The sequence below is a fragment of the Suncus etruscus genome, chromosome 1 (assembly GCF_024139225.1).
Source record: "Suncus etruscus isolate mSunEtr1 chromosome 1, mSunEtr1.pri.cur, whole genome shotgun sequence".
In the NCBI taxonomy this organism is placed as follows: domain Eukaryota; kingdom Metazoa; phylum Chordata; class Mammalia; order Eulipotyphla; family Soricidae; genus Suncus; species Suncus etruscus.
The window spans coordinates 196,532,339-196,544,732 of NC_064848.1; the positions used below are offsets into that span (position 1 = coordinate 196,532,339).

Genomic DNA, 12,394 nt, shown 5'->3' on the forward strand with positions numbered 1-12,394 from the left:
ATGTTATTTTTGTTTTTTCTGTTATTTATTTATTTATTTATTTTTGGTTTTTGGTTTTTGGCCCACACCTGGCGGTGCTCAGGGGTTACTCCTAGCTGTCTGCTCAGAAATAGCTCCTGGCAGGCACGGGGGATCATATGCGACACCGGGATTCGAACCAACCACCTATGGCCCTGAATCGGCTGCTTGCAAGGCAAACGCCACAGTGCTATCTCTCCGGGATTTTTTTTTTTGGTTTTTGAGTCACACCCAGCAGCGCTCAGGGGTTACTCCTGACTCTACGCTCAGAAATCACCCTTGGCAGGCTCAGGGGGACTATATGGGATGCTGGGATTCGAACCACCATCCTTCTGCCTGGAAGGCAGGCGCCTTACCTCCAGGCTATCTTTTTTTTATTATTTTTTATTTTTTTATTTTTGGTTTTTGGGCTACACCTGGCAGTGCTCAGGGGTTACTCCTAGCTATCTGCTCAGAAATAGCTTCTGGCAGGCACGGGGGACCCTTTGGGATGCCGGGATTTGAACCAACCACCATAGGTCCTGTGTCGGCTGCTTGCAAGGCAAACACTGCTGTGCTATCTCTCCGACCCCACCTCCAGGCTATCTTTCCGGCACCATTATTTCTGTTTTGCACAAGAGGAGATCTTGGCTTATACATTGACATGACAGGACCAGTAAGGGGTGATGCTAGCGTAGGGTCTTAGAAAGTGCATGTCTTTTCCAGTGTAAGGTACTCTGCTATTTCTATTCAGTCTTTCTTTCTACTTTTTCAGATGAGGAAATTTAGGCCTGGAGACATTAAGTGACTAGTCCAAGGCCACAGTTGGGCAGAAGCAACATGAAATGGAACTTTATCTCTGGGCTTTTATCTCAGAACTCTTGGTCCTGGGCATTCATGCTACATTTTACCCAGACAATTGTGCACCAAGTCACATCCCGAGGTCTATGGAGTAGATACAAATGCTGCAAAATGCTCCATCAGCAATTGTTTTAACTGTATTTTTAAGACCGCCTCCTCCTTTTTCTTTTCAGACATTTTAAAGAGCTCTGATGGGCTATTTGGGTGATACCCAGTGCAGTGAACTGCAGGTGAGTACAGTTGTCTGGGGCCTTCTCTAGAAAGCACAAACTCGGTCATGCTCGGGAAAGGGCAGAAACTAAATCTACGTTGAGAGAAATGTGGATCAGGTGGCTGGAAAGGCTGAGGCGGGTCAGGCCTGTGTCTCCGTGCTTGTGGGTGAGCCGGAGGTACCCGGGTGTGGGGCCTGCCCGGGGATGAGCAGATTCCAGGACACTCTGCCTGCTGTGTGGCCTGTTTGTTTGGGGAGAAGCAGGGTAGGGTAGGTCTATCTTATGATGCACTGGGGCTCAGCCATCTGTAAGAGTGGAGCTTAGACTGAGCCGTACCCCCGTGCTCCCCGGAATTTGGTTAAGTGGTGAAAAGATTGTCTATTGTCCTGTTGTCTATTACGTTTTTGTTTTCTTGGGCTATATCCAGCAGTGTTTAGGGTTACTCCTGGCTCTGGTAGTGAACAGGGGACCCTGTGGGATACCAGGGATTAAACCCAGGTAGGTCGCCTACAAGGCAAGCGTCCTACCCACTATGCTATCTCTCTGGCCTCTGTTATGTATGTATTATTGTGAGTGACTATATATGTCTGCTCTGGGGAGCATCTGGATACTGAGACCGTGTTGGTAAAAACCAAGTTTCAGCTTTTTCCCCTAATGCTTATATTCCTCTAGGGGATGGTATCACTTGGCTGTGTTGTTTCTTTTGCAGAAATGCATGCTAAATATTAGTTTTGAATATTTGTCACTTCATAGCAATTTATCTTGGTCCATCACGGTATCTTGGCCTTTCATTATTAAGCTCTAAGGATAATAACACTGTAGAAAAAAAATTAAAAGACTTTTAGTAATAGCTTTTCTATGGTTTCAGTGCTAAAATGTTATTCTGTTTTGTTTTGTTTACGGGCCATACCCAACGGAACTCAGGGGTTACTCCTGGCTCTGGGCTCAGAAATTACTCCTGGCAGTCTTGGGGGACCTTAGGGGATGTCGGCGATCGAATCTGGGTCAGTTGCATACAGGGCAAATGTTCTACATGCTATGCTATAGCTCCAGCCCCTAAAATGAATTTTTTTTGGGTCACACTTGGTGGCACTCGAGTTTCTCCTGGCTCTGCTCAGAAATTGCCCCTGGCAGGTTCGGGGGGGGGGGCATATAGGATGCTGGGATTTGAACCACCATTGTCCTGGATTGGCCGTGTACAAGGCAAACGCCCTACTGCCGCGCTATCTCTCTAACCTCCTTAAAATGAAATTTTGACCAATATTGTAGTCCTACTTTCATATTAGATATTATTATCTTCGACTGTTAATAAAGTGATTTTGGGTAGGAGTTATATAGAGGCAGCCTCTGCTTATCTGTTTGAAGCTTGAGTTTGGCTTTCTGTTGTTTATAGATAAGACAAAGATTCCCCCTCACCTCCCACTTTAATCTGCACCCAAGTTCCCTCCACACAGTCTTTGATTTGCTCTTGATTCCATATTGTTCTTTTTGGTTTTTGGGTCACACCTGGCAGCGCTCAGGGTTTACTCCTGGCTCTAGGCTCAGAAATTGCTCCTGGCAGGCTCGGGATTCGAACCACTGACCTTCTGCATGCAAGGCAAACGCTTTTCCTCCATGCTATCTTTCCGGCCCCCTATATTTTTCTTTATCTCTGATATAATCCCTTTGGCAGCACATACACCAAAGTAATTTATATTAAACAATTGTGAAATGTTTGTTATTAGCCTAAAAGGATTGTTTTTCTATTTGACATTTTATTAAAATATATATTTGCTGGGCCGGAGAGATAGCATGGAGGTAAGACATTTGCCTTTCATGCAGGAGGTCATTGGTTCGAATCCCGGCATCCCATATGGTCCCCCGTACCTGCCAGGAGCAATTTCTGAGCCTGGATCCAGGAATAACCCCTGAGCACTGCCGGGTGTGACCCAAAAACCACACACACACACACACACACACATTTTTTTTATATATATTTTTCTTTATTTTGTGGGAGCCACACCAGCAATGCTCAGGGCCTCCTTCCAGCATTGTTAGTCCTGGCTGTGCTCGGGATCAAACCCAGAACTCCTATATGTGGAATGTCTGCTCCAGCTTTCAGAGTTGTTTGGACATGTATTTTACTCTTATTTTAATTTAATTTAATGTTTTTTTTTTTTTTTTGGGGGGGGGTCACACTTGGCAGTGCTCAGGGTTACTCCTGGCTCTGCACTCAGAAATTGCTCCTGGGAGGCTTGGGAGACCATATAGGATGCTAGGGGTCAAACCCAGGTCCTTCCAGGGATGGCTGCGTGCAAGGAAATGCCCTACTGTTGTGCTATTACTCTGGCCCCTGGAGAGTGATTTCTGAGCACAGAGCCAGGAGTAACCCTTGAGAGCAGCCGAGTATGGCCCCATAAAACAAACAAAAATTACAATATATAGGGTAGCCCAAGTGATAGTACAGTGGGTAGGACATTTACCTTGCATTTGGGAGACCTGTGTTCCCATATGGCTCTCTTAGCATGCTAGGAGTGATCCCTAAGTGCTGAGCCAGGAGTAAACCCTGAGTACTGCTGGGTGTGACTCAGTACCCTCCTCCAAAAAATAATAAGTCATGCTACATAAAGTTTGAATTTTTTTGGGTCACTCTCGGCAGTACTCAGGGGTTACTCCTGGCTCTATGATCAGAAATCACTCCTGGCAGGCTCAGGGGACCATATGGGATGCCGGGATTCGAACCACCAACCTTCTGCATAAAAGGCAAATGCCTTACCTTTATGCTATTTCTCCGGCCCCATAGTTTGAATTTTTTTTTTTTTTTTGGTTTTTGGGCCACACCCAGCGATGCTCAGGGGTTACTCCTGGCTGTCTGCTCAGAAATAGCTCCTGGCAGGCACGGGGGTGGGGGGGGGGGACCATATGGGACACCGGGATTTGAACCAACCACCTTTGGTCCTGGATCGGCTGCTTGCAAGGCAAACGCTGCTGTGCTATCTCTCCGGGCCCATAGTTTGAATTTTTAAGCTTATTATTATTAGATCATGAAACATTTTCTTCTACAGGTGTCATTTCGAAAGATTGCCAACTATTAAGTCATACACTGTTTTTTTTTGAATCCTTTTTGTTAGATGTTTATGTGTTTTGGCTGGATTAGAATTCTTTTCTTTGTACTTTTTTTGGGGGGGGGCCACACCTGGTGACGCTCAGGGGTACTCCTGGCTATGCACTCAGAAATCGCTCCTGGCTTGGGGGACCATATGGGACGCCAGGGATTGAACTGCGGTCATTCCTAGGTTAGCACGTGCAAGGCAAACGCCCTACACTTGTGTCACCCCTCTGGCTCCTCTTTGTAATTTTGAGGCCATTCCTGGCTGTCCTCATTTAGTGCTTACCTGTGGACTTATGCTTAGGGGTCACTACTGGAGGACTTGGGGGGCCATAGAGGGTTCTGAGGATTGGACCCAGTTTTGCTGTATGCAAGGCAAGCATTTCATCCACCATACTATCTTTCTGGACCCTCAGGTAATATTTTATCTATACTATTATAGATATAATTGTATTTTTCTAATATCTCTAGGATAAAATAAAAACATTTTTTTGGATCTTGGGTCACACACAGCAGTGCTCAGGGCTTATGCTGCCTCTGCACTCAGGAATGGCTCCTGATGGTGCTTGGAGGACCTTATGGGATGCTGGGAATTGTCTGCATGCAAAGCTAGTGTCTTACCCACTGTCCTATAGCTCTGGCTTCTCTAGAGTAAAAAAATATTTTTTGTTTCTGGGCCACACCTGGCAGTGTCCTGGCTCTGCGCTCAGAAATTGCTCCTGGCAGGCTGAGGGTACCATAATGGCTGCCGGGGATTGAACCTGGGTCTACTGCTTGCAAGGCAAACACCCTACCCTCTGAGCTATCGCTTTGGCCCCTAGGATAAAATTCTTCTTTTTGCGGGGGGGGGGGGGGCGGGGGAATAAAAATCTTTTTTTTTTTTTTGGTTTTTGGGTCACATCCGGCAGTGCTCAGGGGTTACTCCTGGCTCCATGCTCAGAAATCGCTCCTGGCAAGCTCGGGAGACCATATGGGACGCCGGGATTCGAACCAATGACCTGCATGAAAGGCAAACGCCTTATCTTCATGCCACACCCAGCGTTGCTCAGGGGTTACTCCTGGCTGTCTGCTCAGAAATAGCTCCTGGCAGGCACGGGGGACCCTATGGGACACCGGGATTCGAACCAACCACCTTTGGTCCTGGATCGGCTGCTTGCAATGCAAACGCCGCTGTGCTATCTCTCCGGGCCCGGGATAAAATTCTTGAGTGCATTATTATATTAAAGGATAGGAATGTAATGTTTAAAAAAAAAAAGAATATGGGCTGCAACGGTCAGTGTTTAGGGGCTACTCCTTGACTCAGTGTTTGAGGATTATGCTTGCTGATCTTGGGAGACTCAGGTGTTGGGATTGAAGCCAGAGTTCCCATGTGCAAACCTCTGATTCTTTTCAGCCAAAATGACAGAAATTTTTAAATGTATTTTTAATGTTTATAATTTACTTTTAATGGCTTTTAGTATATATTGTCATAGAAGTTCAAGAATCTTAGTAACGGGCCAGAGCTATAGCACAGCGGCAGGATGTTTGCCTTGCAAGCAGTGGACCCGGGTTCAGTTCCGGGCATCCTATATAGTCCCGAGCCTGCCAGGAGGGTTTTCTAAGAGCAGAGCCAGGAGTCATCCCTGAGTGCCTCTGGGTGTAGGTCCCCACCCATCAAAAAAAAAATCAATTTTTCCCTTCAGAGCTTTTGCTTATCTGCAAGTGTAAAGTTTGGGTGGGAGCAGAGAAAAATAAATAAAAGTGCAAGATCATACTTCATTCTTTTGTTCTGTAGTGCTGACGTTTATTCTTTAGGAAATTGTTTATTTCCTTTGATTTTTATTTTTTGTTTTTGTTTTTTTGGTTTTTGGGCCACACCCAGCATTGCTCAGGGGTTACTCCTGGCTGTCTGCTCAGAAATAGCTCCTGGCAGGCACAGGGGACCCTATGGGACACCGGGATTCGAACCAACCACCTTTGGTCCTGGATCGGCTGCTTGCAAGGCAAACACCGCTGTGCTATCTCTCCGGGCCCTGATTTTTATTTTTTAAGGACAGATCCAAGGGTGCCTTTTTGTTAATTGGAGGGGAGACTACATCTGGTGTGGTCAGGTCTTGTTCTTGGTGAGTCCTTGGAATCCATAGGGATTTTTGGATTTGGGGGCTTTGGGGTGCTGAGCATAGAACCTAGTTCACCCACTCATTTAAGGCAGCACCTTACCTCCTGTTCTATCCCTCCAGCTCCTCCTCCTATAAGGCTTGTGCTCCAACCCTTCCAGTCATCTCCCCTGCCCCACCTTTGCTGCTAATGCTATTGCTGTGGCCTCAAAAGATGAGTATGGGGGACCCAGAGAGATAGCACAGCGGCGTTTGCCTTGCAAGCAGCCGATCCAGGACCAAAGGTGGTTAGTTCGAATCCCAGTGTCCCATATGGTCCCCCGTGCCTGCCAGGAGCTATTTCTGAGCAGACAGCCAGGAGTAACCCCTGAGCAACGCCGGGTGTGGCCCTAAAACCAAAAAAAAAAAAAAAAAAAAAAGATGAGTATGGGGCCCAGAGAGATAGCACAGTGGCGTTTGCCTTGCAAGCAGCCAATCCAGGACCAAAGGTGGTTGGTTCAAATCCCGGTGTCCCATATGATCCCCCGTGCCTGCCAGGAGCTATTTCTGAGCAGACAGCCAGGAGTAACTCCTGAGCACCGCCAGGTGTGGCCAAAAACCCAAAAAACAAAAACAAAAACAAAACAAAACAAAACAAAAAGATGAGTAAGACCAGCTAATAAACTGGTCATAGTCGGAAAAATATCGGGTTGGAAAGTAGCTTAGAGAGGATATGGGTATATGTAAGAGGTTTGTATGTCTGTCAATTACACACACACACACACACACTGACCACCCCCCTACCCCCCCCCACACTGACCACCCCCCTACCCCCAAAAACAACAATGATCATGTCCACCATTAGTCTGAACAGTAAGAGATCTTGGAGATGTAGCTGAAGGAAAACAGGTAGATTATTCTGTGATTCCATTTGGCCAGTTACTATTGGGCACCTCCTGTTTGCCATGTGCTGCTGTGTTCACAGACACCACCATCACACTGTCAGTGTACCTGCGTGAAGGGGAAGGCTGACACAGTTTCAGCTGCTGCTGTCCTTGGGTGACTGCTTAGAGGGCTGAGGGCAGCTCATTCACGCGTACCACGGGGTCGAGTCTTTGAGAAGCTCCGCCGTAAAAGGGAAAAATGAATCAAACATCAGAGAAAGAAAGAATCTAGTGTAGAGAACAAGGACTCTCCTCCCCCCAGTACAAAGAGAACGAATAGGAATTTTGTAGATGCTGTAAAAGAAGCTGCTGCCTTGGGGGATATCAAGGGCCACCTCTCCCTAAGAGGGACTGTCTCAGCTGCTGTGCAAAAGCAAAGGAGTGGAAAGGAGATATTCTGAGGCTCTTGGGTGGGAACTGCACCCTCGGACATGGAGGGATGGAGTAGGACGGGGTGACAAGTAAAGCTGAGTTGGGTTTGGAGGGTTGGTTCTTACAGTCAGATGAGGGATGAAAACCATGGATGGCCCGGCAGTGAGCAGAAAGCCGAGATTGGGGGGGGTCGGAGTGATAGCACAGTGGTAGGGTATCTGCCTTGCACGCAGCCAATCTAGGACGGACGGTGGTTCAGTGGTTCGGATCCTGGCATCCCATGCGGTCGGTCCCCCGTGCCTGCCAGGAGTGATTTCTGAGCACAGAGCCAGGAGTAACCCCTGAGCACCGCTTGGGTGTGACCCAAAAAGGAAAAAAAAAAAAGAAAGTCTAGGGCCCGGAGAGATAGCACAGCAGCGTTTGCCTTGCAAGCAGCCGATCCAAGACCAAAGGTGGTTGGTTCGAATCCCCATGGCCCATATGGTCCCCCGTGCCTGCCAGGAGCTATTTCTGATCAGACAGTCAGGAGTAACCCCTGAGCACCGCTGGGTGTGACCCAAAAAAAAAAAAAAAAAAAAAGAAAGTCTAGATTGGGGCTTTGGTCCGAGGGAGGGGTGGTGAGGGTGACCTTGGGAATGAAAGGGAGGTCTGGGACCCAAGAGATATTTTGTAGTTGCCCAGAGTATGGTGACTAATTTAGGTAAGAGGGAAGGGAACAGTCAGTTCTATGTTTCAAGTCGGAGATACTGTTGAGGTTCTTCTGGTTGGGTGAGTGGCAGTCTGGGATATCAGGAGGGAGAAGAGGTTTGAGCCTTTAGAGTGGAGAGGAATACTTTCATTTCTGTGTGCTGAGTGTAAGGAGTTGGTTGACTTGGGGCCAAAGAGATAGAACAGAGAGATAGATGGGTAGGGTGTTAGCCATGCATGGGGCTGACTGACCCAGGTTTGATCCCCGTCATCTCATATAGTTTCTTAAGCCCACCAGGAGTGATCCTTGAGTGCGGAGTCAGGAGTAACCCAGAAACTCACTGGGTGTGTCCCAAAAGCAAGACAACAGCTGCAGCAGCAACAGCAGTAGCAGTAAAAAGTAGTTGGTAGGCAGCTGAAACTATAATTCTTTTTGCTTTTGGGCCACACCCAGTGGTACTCGGTTTACTTCTGGCTCTGTGCTCAGGGATGACTCTTGGCAGTGGAGGACCATATGGGGTACTGGGGATTGAACACAGCTCAGCCACAAGCAAGGCAAGCACCTTACCAGCTGTACTATTCTGTCCCCATCATAATTTGAATCTTTGAAGAACAGATGAGGAAGCTCAGGGCTCTAGAGGTTTCCTGAATTGACCTGCCCTATCCTCCTGGACCTCCAGCCCTCTGAGGGTTCTCCCAGCCCACTTGAGGGTCCTCTCAGCCCTTTGAGGTGCACTTGTGCTTCCACCATTCCTGCCTAACTCCAGGTGTGCAGCAGGATGTGACCCCACCCAAGGTTCTGTTGGGGAGTGATGGCCTTATTTGAAATGAAGTCCCTTCCTATTATGGAGACTTTTCGATAAACAGGAGTGGAAGAAGAGTAATCAATCTCCCGGACTCACTGTCCAGCTTCATGTTGTTTCATCTGTTTCCTCCTGCTTGTCACGTTGATCAGAACTAATGTGACTCTGTGAGGCAGCATTTGCTGCCTGTTCAGCTGGTGGATTTGCGGGGCAGCCGTGTCTGGCCGTTCAGTAAGTGGAGTCCATGCTCTGTAGGTGGCTTCTAGAGTGGAGGTTGGGATCACTGCCTGGGTTCTGGGCTGCTGTGGACTCATTCTGTGTTTTCAGACTTTGGCTTGCGTCCTGCTGCCTTTGAAGCTGAGGCCTGCAGCCTCGGAGAGTCGCTGAGAGTGGAAGTGAAGGGTATCTGTGGACTCTTAAGATTGAGGCAAAAGTGGGAGCCACTTTTGGTTTTCAGTAGAAATGCTAGGGTAATGCTCTTCCTTTGGGATCTTGTGCAAAAATGAGGTTGATATTATTCAGCCATTTTAAAATTATTTCTGATTTGGGACCATACCCTGTGTGATGCTGAGGGCTTATCCTGACCCTGTGCTCTGGGATCACTCCTGGTGCTCGAGGGAAGCAATTGAACAGGTTTTGAACCAGGAACTGTCTTGTATGCCCCCTGTGCTGTTTCTCCAACCCCAGCATTTCAATTATTAATATTAATTTTATTATAATTATAATTATAATTAGTGATTTTGGGCCAAACCCAGAGGTGCTCAGGGGTTACTCCTGATTCTGTGCTCAAAAATTACTCTTGTCTGACTTGGATCATATAGGATGCTGGGGATCAAACTTAGGTCAGTCACGTGCAAAATAAAATGCCCAACCTGCTGTGCTATCCTTGGCCCCAGCCATATTTTACTCTCTCTCTCTCTCTCTCTCCCTCTCCCTCTCCCTCTCCCTCTCCCTCTCCCTCTCTCTCTCTCTCTCCCTCTCCCCCTCTCTCTCTCTCTCTCTCTCTCTCTCTCTCTCTCTCTCTCTCTCTCTCTCTCCTCTCTTGGTTTTTGGGTCACACTCTACAGTGCTCAGGTTTACTACTAACTCTGCGCTCTCTCTCTCTCTCTCTCTCTCTCTCTCTCTCTCTCTCTCTCTCTCTCTCTCTCTCCTCTCTCTCTCTCCTCTCTTCCCTCTCTCCTCTCTCTCTCTCTTTTGGTTTTTGGGTCACACTCTACAGTGCTCAGGTTTACTCCTGACTCTGCTCTCAGAAACTGCTCCTGGCAGGCACCGGGGACCATAAGGGGTGCTGAGATTCGAACCACTGTCGGTCCTGCTTGTGAGGCAAACGCCCTACTGCTGTGCTATTTCTCTGACACCACCACTTTTTTACTCTTTAGCAAAAAGTAAAATATTTGTTGGTCAGGCTTGTAGGTCTTGGACTGTTAACAGAAGAGATACTACATTTGCTCTCATCTTACTGGAGGCTGATTCTAGTAAACTGTTACTTGTATAGTGACTAGTGTGGGCCAGGTGGTGATGTAAGGGCTTTCCTGTTTTGATTCTTCAAGTAGTTCTGTGAAGTAGGAACCATTCTCACTCTGATTTTGCAGATTTTGGAGATAGAGGCAGATTTATATGCATATTGCTTCAGGACACAATTCAGGCCAGAATTCTGCCTCAGGCACACCAGCCCAGGTGCTGAGTTCCTTGCCAGGGAATATCTCTGACTTCCTCCTGGCCTACAAGTGGCATACAAGTGCAAATAAGGTAAGTTCAGACTAGGTTGAAAATGTTCCTTCCAAAAAAATAAAGAAGTATTCTCATTAAAAAACTGAACTGAAGAGGGAAAAAGGCATATTGTGAATGGAGGGAGCCTTCTTGTTCTTAGAAAGTCTCTCTTTTTCTTGTACCTCCAGGTAGAAATGGTCCCATCATTAAAAAAAAAAAAAAAAAGAAATGGTTCTATCTGTGGGAATAAGTGATTTTTACTGCTGATACCTGGATCTGTCCTTGAATGCACCCTTTCTTTTCATTTGTGGGGAAGGGTTTGGGCCACACCTGATAGTGCTTCCGGGTCTCTTCAGGGTGCAGAGTTCAGGGTTTACTTCTGGCTGTGCTCCGGAGCCCAGGTGGTGCCTCGGATCTGACTGCATGCTAGGCAGGCCCCTTCCAATAGACCAGGGGTCTCAAATTCTCGGCCCGCCGGGCGTTTGCGGCTCTCTGTACAACATTTTGTGGCCCGCGGCCGGCCTTCAAATATTGCAGTATTCGCGATTATTCTCTTAAAGAATAATCACAATAAAAATCGCATTAGTAAGAAAAAAATCGCATTAAACATTCACATACCCCGAGCAGTTCCGTTCGGGGTATGTAAATGTTTAATGCTATTTTTTGCGATTTTTTTTCTTACTAATGCGACTTTTTATTGCAATTATTCAGTAAGTGAAATCCCTTATGTGGCCCTGCCTCACCCCGACTTTGCCTCCTGCGGCCCCCAGGTAAATTGAGTTTGAGACCCCTGCGCCAGACTGTCTCAACTGTCTCTGACCCATCTTTCTTTCTTTCTCTTTTCTTTTGCCCTTCCCTTCTGTTGCCCACACTTCCTTCCGTTAATCCATCTGGACCTTGCCCTGTGTTTGTTTTTTTGAGTTTATTTAGTGTAACTAACTTCAGGTCTGATTTCTCTCTGCCTCTGACCTGTCTGCTGCCCCTCTTTCTTCATGGGCAGGGCGCATGGGGAAAGAGCCTGTTTGCATTCCTAAAGTTTGCATCTGGATGAGGACCCCCCCCCCTAGGCCCCCCCATCTCTCAGGGTAGGGCATATGGCTGGTAAATGTGTTGTATTTTCAGGCAAAATCTGGTCTTGCGCACATTCAAGCTGACCACATTAGCATGCGTGCATTAAAACAGACAACCAAGCACGTCTGCATTCATCCATGTCAGAATGTTTTCATCTTCTCCAGGTAGAAACTCTCCTCCTCCGGTAAATACTACTCTTCTCTTCCATTGGCAGTTGGCTATTTTATAGTACACACTGTCTTCAGGGTTCATCCATATTGTAGCATGTGCCAGCATTGGCATCTATTATTTTTTTTCTTGGGACACACCCAGAAGTGTTCAGAAGTTATTTCTGGATCCGCACTCCCGAACTACTCCTGCCAGGCTTGGGGACCACCTGGAATGCCGGGGATCGAACCTGACTCTGTTGTGTGCAAGGCCAAAGCCCTACCTGTTGTGCTATAGCTCCGGCCCTTCATAGACTCTTGCCTTCTTGCACCTCTTGGCTATTGTGAGTGAGTTGTGCTGTCCTGAGTCCTAACTTTCAGCTTTTTCTGGGCGCTACATGGTGGGGCTCAGGGAGTACTCCTGCCTT

The 12,394-nt window shown here is 47.3% G+C and overlaps 1 protein-coding gene across 1 annotated transcript in view; it reads left to right on the forward strand.

Moving 5' to 3' along the window:
* Window positions 1-1,029: 1,029 nt before the first annotated feature.
* HELZ (helicase with zinc finger) overlaps window positions 1,030-12,394 on the forward strand; it is a 177,917-nt gene continuing 166,552 nt past the window's right edge. Inside the window, 1 exon segment of the mRNA XM_049778833.1 lies at window positions 1,030-1,088. The gene's annotated coding sequence lies outside the window, so the exon portion shown is untranslated.